Consider the following 11,847-nt stretch of genomic DNA (forward strand, 5'->3'; position numbering starts at 1 on the left):
ATTCCAAGCTGTGTAAAATTGCATATCACCACTGCTTCAAGAGTTCTTCGAGGGAGGAAAAATTGTTCTAATTATGATTCCACAATCTCTGTGTAAATGACAGGATTCCGTTTCACCTCACCTATTTGTAGGGATCTCCTATACAGACATCCATGTATATTCAAGATCAGAATTTTGATACTTACTAAGAAAAAGAAGCATGTGATGTGATTCATATTTCTAATTTACCACAGATGAGGTTGAACAAAGCTTTGTATGTTTTTAATTTTTTAAACAGTTCGGTTGCACCAGAGGTCTTTGTTAAAATCTATTATTTAATATCAGTGTCTTACCAATGACTAAGAAGGGAGGCCAGATGATCTGCTCAGATGTGAATGTCCTACTCCAGGCAGTTTTACATTTGAGTAATCAAGAGCCCTCTCAAGACACACATCTGTGTAAGGGTTGGGCTCTACCTTAGGAACATGAAAATTAGCAGTAGCTGTTTCACAGCCTTGCTGATCCACCTCTTCTCTGTGACATCTGTGGAAGTTCTCTGTGGATATAAGGACTTCTGAAGACAAAGCAGAAATTGCTCTTTAATGTTTCTTAATGTAGGGCTAGGCAGAATGTAATTATTTCCCTCCTTTCCACAAGGATTTTGATGGAAATATGATGTCTCCTACCTGAAAAATAAGATGTCTCCTGTGGGTAAATTAAATTCCATCAGACTTGATGCGTAGTCAGGAAGGGTGATCCTGTATTAGTCACAGATTTCAGAAACACTGCCTGAGCAACTTTAAAAGCCAAATTGCTAAGAATGTGAGGGTCTAAGGAGATCCTAGTAGATGTTACTAATAACAGAAAATATTTTCACTCACCTTGGAAAAGACTTGGCCCATTCTCTTAAATTCAATCCCTTTCAACAGGGAGACCTGGGATTTTAAGGTTTATTCCTACAAGATCTTAATTCATTAGATTAATTCATTAGATTAATTCATTAGATTAGATTATTCATTGCAAAAAGCATCTAAAGAAACAACCTATCCTATATTTATTAGACATTATTTTTCTCCGACCAAGCATCATGTGTTAAATTGTCACCTATTCCATCTTATGAATATGTGAAATCAAAGCCAGGAATGGAGGGTAGCTTTGGAAACTTTACTTACACAAACTAAATGGTTTGCTAATTCACAGAAGAGTAACTAAATTTTTGTAACTAAATATTATTGTAATAAGTCATCATGGTCAGGTCTAGAAAGTGCATTTGGAACTGTCAGCTAATGCTACTTAAGAGCACTTGAAGGTTTAAGAGATTACTCAAAAAGGCATTGAGCAGTCTTTTCTCCAAGTGCATATCTGACACTGAAAAAGTTAGAAATGTAATTTGAGAAGCTTTTCCTTGAAAGGATACTCAAATGTATACTTAGGCTGTGTCAGTGGGCCCAAAGAACAAACAGTCTCACATGTTCAAATGCATTCCTGACATAACACTGGCAATTGAGAACATTAGCGATTTCTTAGGAATATTCACTTGGATAGGTCTATGAATTTCGAATCTGCTAAAACAATACCAAGGTTCAGCCTTCAGAGGGGCTGAAAGTACATCTAGGTAAGCGAATTGAGTGCCTGGTACCATTATCTGGTCCTGAGGCCAAATGACAGGAATGGTCTGTGCCCAGAGGATTAACACCTCCTGCCCTTTTAAATACTGTTGTGAGCTGTGTCATACTACTGCCTACCTTCTTTGGGCCTATTCTACCTCTCAGAACATACCTAGTCTGCCCAGGAAAAACCTCTGATTGTTCTTAGACAGCCTACAACACATTTCAGTATCCACAAACCCACCCATAAATAAATGTTTAACTTGATTTCAAAGACATAGCCAGAGATCCTTCTTAGGAAGAGCTGGGACAGCCTGACCTTATCTGCTAATTGCACAGTTTCATATTTAAAAGGAGGCTTGAAATCTTCCGTACTAGTAGGGATAATAACTGTGGATTTAACAAGACTGTGAATATCCTGAGTAAATTAAGACCCAACATGTTCACAGTGTATCAGTAATGGATAATGTCTTCTAGAGAAAATGAAGGTTATGGAGATATAATAAAAGGGAGCCTTTGATTCAGCTAAATATATGAAAAAGGTTATAAGCATTTCAGTAAAAGCTTCTAAAAGCAGTTAAATTACCAATGAAAAATGTTCTACTTCTTTCCCTTCTTTTTTTTGGAGATGGCAGATGGATCCTTAGAAAAATCTACCTATGCAAAGATAAATTAGTATCATAGTGTTTTAGAAAAAAAATCTCTCAAGTCTCAGAAAAGTGGTTGTGGTCAAATCATGGCAGGCACCCAGCTGATAATGAGAGCTATAAACAGAATCTAAAAAAACACGGAGGTTTGAAGTTAATGTAAGGTCCATTCAGAATAGAAATAATTTTTTTTAACAATAAAGAAGAATGTTTGAATTAGATGGAATAATTCATCAATGGCAGCAGTGGAGTGCCCATCACTAGAATTTCTTCAGTAAACATTCATCTCTTTTTTCTGAAGTTTCTCACAGAGTCTATTTAAGAATGCCTTATATGGATTTGGTTTTTTCTGATTTCATAATTCATAACTTTATAAAGAATCACTTAACAGCCAAACAAAACTCATTCATCTCATTTTTTTAAAGTTCTAAAAGTCCATTCAGTGATGTAATACCTGCATCTTTTGCTGACATTGTTCTTTAAATCTTCTTTTCTTTTATTTTTTTTTTCTTAACAATCTGAATATAGCAAAACCAGATGTTAAAGGGCTGGAATTTGTGTTTGATCTGAAAATGGGCCAAAAATTCTCCTAACAATGAAAATGTCATTCATAAATATTTGCCAAATTGTTGAACCACACTTGCTACCGTTTGACGCAATTTATTAATAACTGACAAGCACTCTAGCAAGGTTTTCTGGCAAGAATGAAACAAAGGAAATGAGCCAGAACAAGTGTAATCAAGAAATGTAAATAAACTTTAGGATGAAAACATGGAATGTTTGAACTTTGTATGAAATATAGACAGTTTCCTCCAGGAACTCTGCAGGTGGAGGAAGAAGCCTGGAGATCTTCTGTGGGGAAGTGGGAAAAGGAAAATCTCCACAGGGAAACAATGGGATTGCCTCACCCACTCTACCAAGCTCAGGTCATTGCTCTGAAATGGCCCAGCACTGTGTTCTGGCAGTTCAGAGCTACAGACTCTCTTCTGTGCTTGCAGCTAAAATTATTTCAAGGGACAGCACATGTAGTGCTGCAGACAGTGTTCTGCAGTTATTTCACTTGAATATGCCCGTGATGAGACTGGGACTCTGCCATTAGTGACTGCATTTTAAAGGCAAAGACTTCTCAAGAGGGTTGGGTCCTCAACCCAAGGCATGAACTGTTGCTATTCACCATGATTTGGTCCAGATTTATCAGGTGTTCCAAATGCTCCCTGACATCTTGTGGCTGCCATACTCACACTATCTGACTTCTGGAAGAAAAAGTTGCAGTTCTGCAAGTGTAAAAATTCTGATTTTTAAAAATCTTGCCTGAATACACAGTGATCTTTGTAGCTGGTAGCTATAGCTAGTAGTAGTAATTCTTTTGGATGCAGTAGTCTGCAACTTGCTTAACTTTGGAAATTTTCCCCAGGACTGGATGATCTTGCTTTATGGTACTCTGCCTGTGGCTCACATCTCTGGCTCCCTTTTGATCTGGCAGGCTGGTTTGAGATACTCAGCCTGGTAACAGCCAGCCCGAAACATCACCCCATGAGGGTTTTGTGCTTGTGATGAACTTACTGACACAAGGCCTGTTTGTGAGCCCCCAGCTCTGAGTGCTCAGGCCAGCAGCAGCCCTGGCTGCAGTGGCACTCTCTGTGGTAACTCACCAAGTAAAAGGCTCCCAATGAAGTTTTCCAGAACAGTTGTCATAGAGGGTGTGTTGAAAAACTGCCTGATGGTCTTTAACTTCTTCTGTGCTCAGGTTCTTTATAGTGCTAAATAACATGGGCAAGGTCCCACTCTCTGTAGCCAGCTGACATGGCATAACACAAATTCTTTCATCCTCTCTGCAAAAAGGAGCCACATCCAAAGTGTCTGTTTGGGCAGCCAAGCCACAAACCAAGGCATCCTTACTGGTTTACTCCAAACTCTGCCAGAAGCTCTCTGTTTGGTGTGAGCTGGTCAAACATGAGCAAGCTTGCATCACCCTCAGCCCTAACAGGCAGCAGACAGAGTTAATATAGCTCTTGTGAGTGCACCAGAATTGTCCTAAGCCTGCCCTCCAGCCTGAAACCTAGGAAGAAATTCACTGGCTCTGAAGGGCCAGTGTGAATTAGTCCACTCTCAAGGTTTGTTTTTCCCCTAGAAATGGCTCTACTGGTTTCAGTGGAGACCCAGTAAGGATGAGTTTCACCAAATAAATTCACATCCATTTACACTCTTCACAAAAATTTCCTTGCTGGTAACCCAATTCTGACTCTGGAGAATTTGAAATATACAGGAAATTTATCAAGTTTGCTTTGGTTATTGGAGGGATGTAGAGAGGTGGCACTGAATGTGGACACCAGTTCAAAACTGTTCCAGGCAGATAATCAAATCGTGATACCAAGGTGATTACTACATCATGTGCTTTTTTAGCTTCTTCACTATAAAAATTTCACATGATAAAATGACAACCAATTTAAAAAAAAAACCTACTGAAGTTGAAACATGCACGCTACAACAGATTAATATTAAGATTAGAATTAAGAAATTTGGAAACTATAATCATTTAATCATGACTTATAAGACTAATTTCCTGCATGTCACTCCCAGATAATAAATACTTTTCTTTAGGCTTTGAAAAGATGTGGAAAAAAAAAGTTAATTTAAGGCTCATTAGTTTATTTTTAGTAGCTTAAGATCTGAGGGATTTGAAAACATTTCCCTTTTCTAATAGAACATGCCTTCCTGTATACCAAGGATATCCACTGACCTCACTCCCTCCTGGAAGGTGCCACTGATCCATGACAGAAATCCTGTGAGGGCTTTGAAAGCTAAATAGGAACCAGAAAAAAAGTATTATCATGCTTAGCTGGTTATAACATTGAAAAGAAAGTTCAACTGTGAGTTTGGGGGGAGAAGGAGTGGTGCCTGGAACAAACAAGCACTTCCCGTGTTTGCCTGGAAGAAGCCAATCTTCCCTGTGCTTATATAATAAGAACATTAGTCGCTAATTTGCCAGTAGCTGAAAGGGATTTCTGTTTTTAGCCCTGGGTCTGTGGCAACTGTTTTGTTTTAAGTGAAAATTAAATGGGAACATACAGCTAAAAAACCGTTGAGCCATAATTGAAGTGCATTAATGGTAATTACATCTTTCTTTCACTCATCATTTTGACAGAGGAATCCATTACTCCTCCATCTCCGTGTTTCCACAAATTATTCTTCCCTGTGGATGTGCAGTGACTGAAGGAAATCATGGCTCTGTTCTATACATTTTTCTGCAGTGCAAGTCTGTTCTCCCTGAACTTTCCAGGGGATACAAATTAAAATATCAATAAAATGTATAAACAGTTTACTACTTTAATAGGGGTAAGACAAAGAAGGCATCAAATATCAAAGTGAAACTGTGAATGCTGGTTATTGGGAGGTGTAACATGTTTGATATTGCTTACAGCCATAAATAAATTGCACTGATTTATTTTAAAATGCTTATCTCACCAGTCAGAGACATTTCTCTGAGACAGTATTTCACTAGGTAAGATTCTTGTATGAGTCCTATCACTTTGAGCATATTTTCATCTCTTGGCTCAGGATCTTTTCAAATATGCTGAAGAACACTGAATTATCCCCATAGATCCATGGCACCATCATTGGTTGATTAACTTTTGTGGACTAATATAAGAAAATATTTATAAAATATGCAGAAAAGGTCTCTTTGCTATTCAGAAAGTTATTTTATGGCTAAAAAAAAAAATCCGTAACCAAAGTAATTTTCCTTGCATTATGGACTGAGATGAGGTGAATTTTATCTGGGCAATAACCAAAGCTTTTCCTTTGAGAGCAGTCTCAGGCACTTCAGCACTTTTCACCAAGATACTTCCACTCCTGCAGAGAAACTAAATAAAACAGAGTCCAACAGCTATTTCTTCATTTATATTTGAAGTTTGCAAAAAGTTTTGTATTGAAATACCAATAAAATAACTATTCCCGAAGTCTTATAAAGAAACCAAATAGCCATAAAATAAATTCTGGCTATTCATGTTATTAAAATTAAACATGCATTTAAGTGGTTTTTTTCACTTTATTCACTTATTTGAAGATGTTTTGATTCATAGCAATGAATCTTTTAATATTAATAGGTTTTCTACAATAATACCACAACACCCCCTAAGAGTCCATTGCTATAGATTTTTCCAGGGCTAAACTGAAGTGTTCTAGAAGGAAGTGTTTCCTTTGCCACAGATTTTCTATTGTTTTGAAACTTCCATCAATGACAATTCTACAATGATAAATATGAAATGTTCAGATGATATCACCACAGGTACACTTTGTTTCTGTAGCTACATTTTATTCATATAGTTACATCATTTTTCACATGGATATTAGCTTTAGATAAAAGATGGGAAACAGCTTCATAGACAGAAAAAAATAGAATTAAATGAGTGGGGATGAGGCTTTTGGATGCCTAATCAACTAATCCTATTTAATTTCAATAGGAGATAAATGTTTAAGTCTGGTACAAAATTTGCTGCTTAGTTACTAAGATACAGTATATGTGCATTGCAATCAGTCTTACTTGTTTGAGACACAAGTCTTTCACTTTCTTGGTCTCAGAACCTGAAGATTTTGCAGAATCTATTTTGTTAAGTACTTTCCTGTGAGATCCTTTGAAAATTGTCATTATATGTTACTCATAAAGTAATACTGGCATATTTCTTAGGTGTTCCTGAATTGCATCATTTTATAGGATGAAGTTACTCAGCAGAATTCTTGTTTTTTAAGTGTATATCCTGTTCCACAGAAACAGATCTCTGCTGGTGCAAGGAAACAGGAACAGTGACCTGAAGTTTATCCTGGGATTCAAATAATGTCAAGTAAAAGAAAACATTTTGTAACACAGGACTATCAGAAACATAGAATGGCATTAAGTTGGAAGGGACCTTAGGGATTATCCTGTTCCAACACACCTGCCACCAGACCAGGCTGCCCAGTGCACCTCTCCTGTGAAGATAGGCTGAGAGCTGGGGTTGTGCAGCCTGGAGAAGAAAAGGCTCCAGGCTGAACACAGCACAGCACCTTCCAGTACATGCAGGGGGCTGTGAGAGAGCTGGGGAGGGACTTTTTACAAGGGCAGGCAGTGACAGGACAAGAGGGAATGGCTTAAAATCAAAAGAGGGTTTAGATTAGATATTAGGAAGAAATTCTTTAATGTGAGGGTGGTAGATTAGATATTAGGAAGAAATTCTTTAATGGAACAGGTTGCCTAGAGAAATTGTGGATGCCCCATCCCCAGAAGCATTCAAAGAATAATTTCATAGGTTAGTGACGTAAATTCTTTGGGCTGTCTCCACTGCAACAGAAATTACCTGATCTCAAAAAAATCTTATCTCACAGTAGTTTCTCCAGCTTTCCAATCAACTACATCCAACTTAAAAAAACAGAACAAAATGGAGCAAAAAAACCCACCACACCAAAAAAACCCAAAGAACCACCACAAAAAAACCCAAAACCCAACCAATCAAAAAAAAAAAAAAGCCTCCACCAGAAAAAAGTTTTGTAAACCAATACACAACTGAAAAAAACCCAACACTCTTATTTCAACCTTTAATTGATTGGCCTGAATTACCCCAGCAATACGATGATATTACAGTAGTACTAGCAAGAAAATTGAAAGACAATAGAAAAAGAAAAGAAGTTAAGGAAATGCTGCCCAGCTGAAATTTCAAGAAAACAAATGATAAAGCATAGGGATGGTAGAGACCTCAGGGCAATGTAAACTAAAACTGTCTTAAACCTGAAAAACACTTAAGTGCAAGGATCTTGCCTGGGAAACTGTGGGGTCCCTAGGCAGGCTGTTCCTTCAAAGTTCTGCCTATTGCAAAATAGTTTTCTATGCCATTCTTTAGTTCCCATGTTACACAATCCGTCATACAAGTGCTAAGTCATAGGTTGTACTTGATGATCTCAAAGGTCTTGTCCAACCCAGCTAATTCTGTGATCTGTTTTCTTTCTCTAATAGAATGTGGCGAGTGGTAACTCTATTCTTGCCTTTATGGGTATGTTCTTCTCAGTTTTGCTTCCTTTAGACTATGTAACCTCAGTAAACTTACATTTTTATTTTATGTTTTAGACCTTCAATTTTGGTTGCTAGGCTTCCTATTTTAACACCAACAATCTGGGGAAGGAGATACTCTCATTATGCTATGTCGCCTCTAAAGAAGAAAGAGGTTATTAAAATTCAACTCATTAGTTGTATTACTTCTGACTCAGAAAAGTGCTACACAACCTCACTCTCCCTTCTTGTCTCTTCCTCTTTTTCATATTGGGGCTCAGTATAGTGAGATCCTCTTTCTCTTTAGACACCTTTCCATAGGTAGCCTATACAGCTAGCTCAAAAGCTGAGTTTTTCAGTTAGAGCAGTCTTTTAGCTGGTTTGGCCAGCACTGTCAACAACTCTGAACATTGATGTGGTCCATGGAGCTGCCTGGTACATGGCTACACCACCTCACACAGGTCTATGTGCCAGACCAGACTCCAGCAGTAAACAACTGCTCTCAGAGCAGGTATGTTGGAGTGTGTAAAGGTGCAACTAGATGGATGGTTTATTCGTACCTTCTCTCTTAGACCTTGAACTCTGATCAACAGGAAGCTGGTTAGCCCCAGTGAGCCCTCAGAATAACACAGATGTATTTCTTTGGAGCACTTGTGGGGTAGATACCAGCTTGCTGACTGTCTCCCAGGATGAACTGGGAAGGGGCTCTTGAGCATCAGCCCAGTTCAGGTGGTACTGCAGCACTTCAGTCTTGCTGAGAATTTAGTCCCGCTAAAACTTTGAAATATGTCTTAGCAGGTTGTGTTCTTAATTTTCACCCGAGGTTATTTATTTCCTAAAGTTAAAAGGTTATTTGCAAATTCCTATCTAAATCAAGGGAAATCAGTTGCCTTAAATCTGAATCTCAGGGTTGTTGCTTTTTGTAAGCCTCCAAACACCTTTAAAAATATTTTGGTATCAAAATGTTCCTGGCTCTTCTGACTTCAAGCTTTTGAAGACTGTTCTCTTAGTGACAATGGCAGAACTAGTGATTTAGTAGAGCTAGAGTAAATCATCATACAATAATTACCTCATTTCCCACATGCATCAGGCAACACATTTTTTCCTGGTGATGTAGTATAAAGTTATTTTTTTTCTTTAGGTTTAAGAGACACATTTAATATTTCTCTGTATATACATTGATATAAATAGAGAAGAGATACCATAAATTCCCTTTTTTACATTGAGCCTCCTTGCCTTACATATCTTCTTCTTCACCTACTGCAGTTCCTACAGGAAATAAATTTCCTCCCACAGTCGCCCACAGTCCTTCTGTCCCACCAAACAATACAAGCTCAATTACATCATAACATGAATTAAATAGAAAAATAAATAAATATCAGTTGCAGCATTTTGGGTTTGGTATATTCAGAACAGCCTTCCAACACCCAGTTTAACAATATTCATTTTCACAGTATTTCATCATTCCAATGTTTTGGTCTCTTCCTTAGCACAGATATATCACGTGCAGCCCACGGACAAAGATACTGGAAGAGAGCAAATAAGGCTGGAGCTGAGTTACAAAATTTCAGTTATTTTTCAGATCAGTAGAGGTTTTTTTTGCTTTTAGTTCCAGTGTTTCTATTGCACCTCTGTACCAAAGTGAATTGCAAATAAAGGGCCCATTTATTTTGTGGTAGAGAGAAAGTATAAAGACTTTTTAAAGACGTAAAGATCTTCTTTTGACTGTAAAAGAAAAAGGAACACTCTTGGAAGGTAAGCTGAAGCCAGATTGACTTAAGGTATTATGCAATATTTTGGATATTGGATATATGCCAATATCTGGAATCCTAGTCTGGATTCACATCACCCTAGCTTCAATTGCCTAAACCCTATATGCTTAGTCTAAGCTTGTCATAGGCTGTGGTCCTATCACTAGGTCCTCTGAAGGTGTGAGATGAGAGTAATCCAGCTGTCAGGGATTTCAGGAGGTTTGAAAGTGCTGCTGAGTAATTATGTCTGCTAATTGCTAACAAGGGACAGAAAAATACATATTCCTCAACACGCACCAGGCCACCCCACAGATACTCTCAGGTACTTGTCTGTCTGACACAGGGTTTGCTCAGAGGGCTTGTCTGTCCAAGAAAGAAGTTTTCTGAGAGAGGTGATCATCTGAGATCTAAAGCTGCTGTTTTGTTATTTCAGTGTTCAGTCTTGATGCAATAGCCTGAGCAATTTCTTTAGCTCAGTCTTTTAATGTAAATTTTGTTGCCTATTGATTTCTACCAGTGACTCTTAAATTCAAGGCCTGTACTTGACTGCTGTGAAGTGAGGGTTTGAAGTGACGCAGGATCCCCATGCAGGTGCAAAGGGGAGCTGCTTTATTGCAAAACCAAGCCTTTTTAAGCAGTTAGGCCAATTATCAGGAGCATTCTATTTAAGCACCACAAATAGAATTCAACCAACCATCATAAACCACAATGTTGTTGTCACGTAGTGTGAGAGTTCTATTGTCATTACATTATAAGTTACATTACCTTAGAGTTTCACACCTCCTTAATGTTTCTTGTAGGCAGCTCCTCCAGGCAGTGACTCTTCCTTGTCCTCACAGCAGCCAACTGACTCCAATTACCCTCAGCTAACCAATCCACTCTTTTATAACACTCTTCTGACTGGCTACAGCTGCGGCCTGTTAACATCAGGCCTGATCCTAGTCCTTAATAATTGGCTCAGCTACTACTCTTTAGGGGGTAAGATTACATTCTATACTACCTTTATTTACTTATATTTTATCCCTCTACACAATATGAGCATGTAATTGTTATAGAACTTGTTTTTCTACTTCCAATTCAGCTAAGTCACTTTCCTATAGTCCTTTTCTACTTGGCTGAAGGAACAGGCCTGAGCCATGGTTTTACAAGGCTTTCCTTTTGTAGGGCTTTACCTATATGCAACAGACTGCATGTCTGTATAGGTCACTGAACTGCAAAAGTGTCTCCTTATTCACAGGTTCATCATCTGCCATCACCTCCACTTCTACCTACTTGTCACTGGTTTTGTAGGGAGACCACAGCTATTACAACATAGATGGTGTAATCAGAGAGCACACGAAGTCCAAGGCTTGGCCAAAGGCACTCTTGTGTATACTTTCATATGCAACCTTGCAAAATACCTATATGATTATCACAGTCATAGATTTGGTATAGGGAAAGACAACTTCTGTTATAAAACTCCTTCTAAAGCTGCAGTGGTTAGAGATTTTGCCAGGAAACCTAAATTTTTGTGGGCTTTGCTCTACATGTAGCTCCTGAAGTGTAGCACAGGGAGGTTAGTTAAATTTGTAGTGATACTAATGAATACTTTCATATCTCTCCAAGAGTTTGAAGTATGAAATTAAGTCCTATACAGGACATACATTTATGGTACACTGTGAACATCTTAAAACTATCTGATTATGCAACATAAATGTCATACTGGTGCATTTTTGACTGTTCAGATAAAAGAGAAAAAACATCCCCTCCTTCATCCTCTCTATGTAAGGAGTTGAAAAAAACTCTAAAATGCCTGTTCCACAGGAAAAATAAAATCTTGGTTTTGGCACCAAAATTATCTTAAT

General features: G+C 38.0%; 1 long non-coding RNA gene across 1 annotated transcript; it reads right to left on the bottom strand.

Annotated features, from left to right (window-relative positions):
- Positions 1-459: 459 nt before the first annotated feature.
- On the bottom strand, positions 460-10,854 carry LOC135446380 (uncharacterized). Its single transcript, XR_010439776.1, has 6 exons — positions 10,769-10,854; positions 4,974-5,034; positions 3,886-4,065; positions 861-944; positions 666-737; positions 460-553 (listed from the first exon to the last, which is right to left on the bottom strand). It is a non-coding gene; the product is annotated as an uncharacterized LOC135446380 (long non-coding RNA).
- Positions 10,855-11,847: the final 993 nt, after the last annotated feature.

The sequence above is a fragment of the Zonotrichia leucophrys genome, chromosome 3 (genome assembly GCF_028769735.1).
Source record: "Zonotrichia leucophrys gambelii isolate GWCS_2022_RI chromosome 3, RI_Zleu_2.0, whole genome shotgun sequence".
NCBI lineage: Eukaryota > Metazoa > Chordata > Aves > Passeriformes > Passerellidae > Zonotrichia > Zonotrichia leucophrys.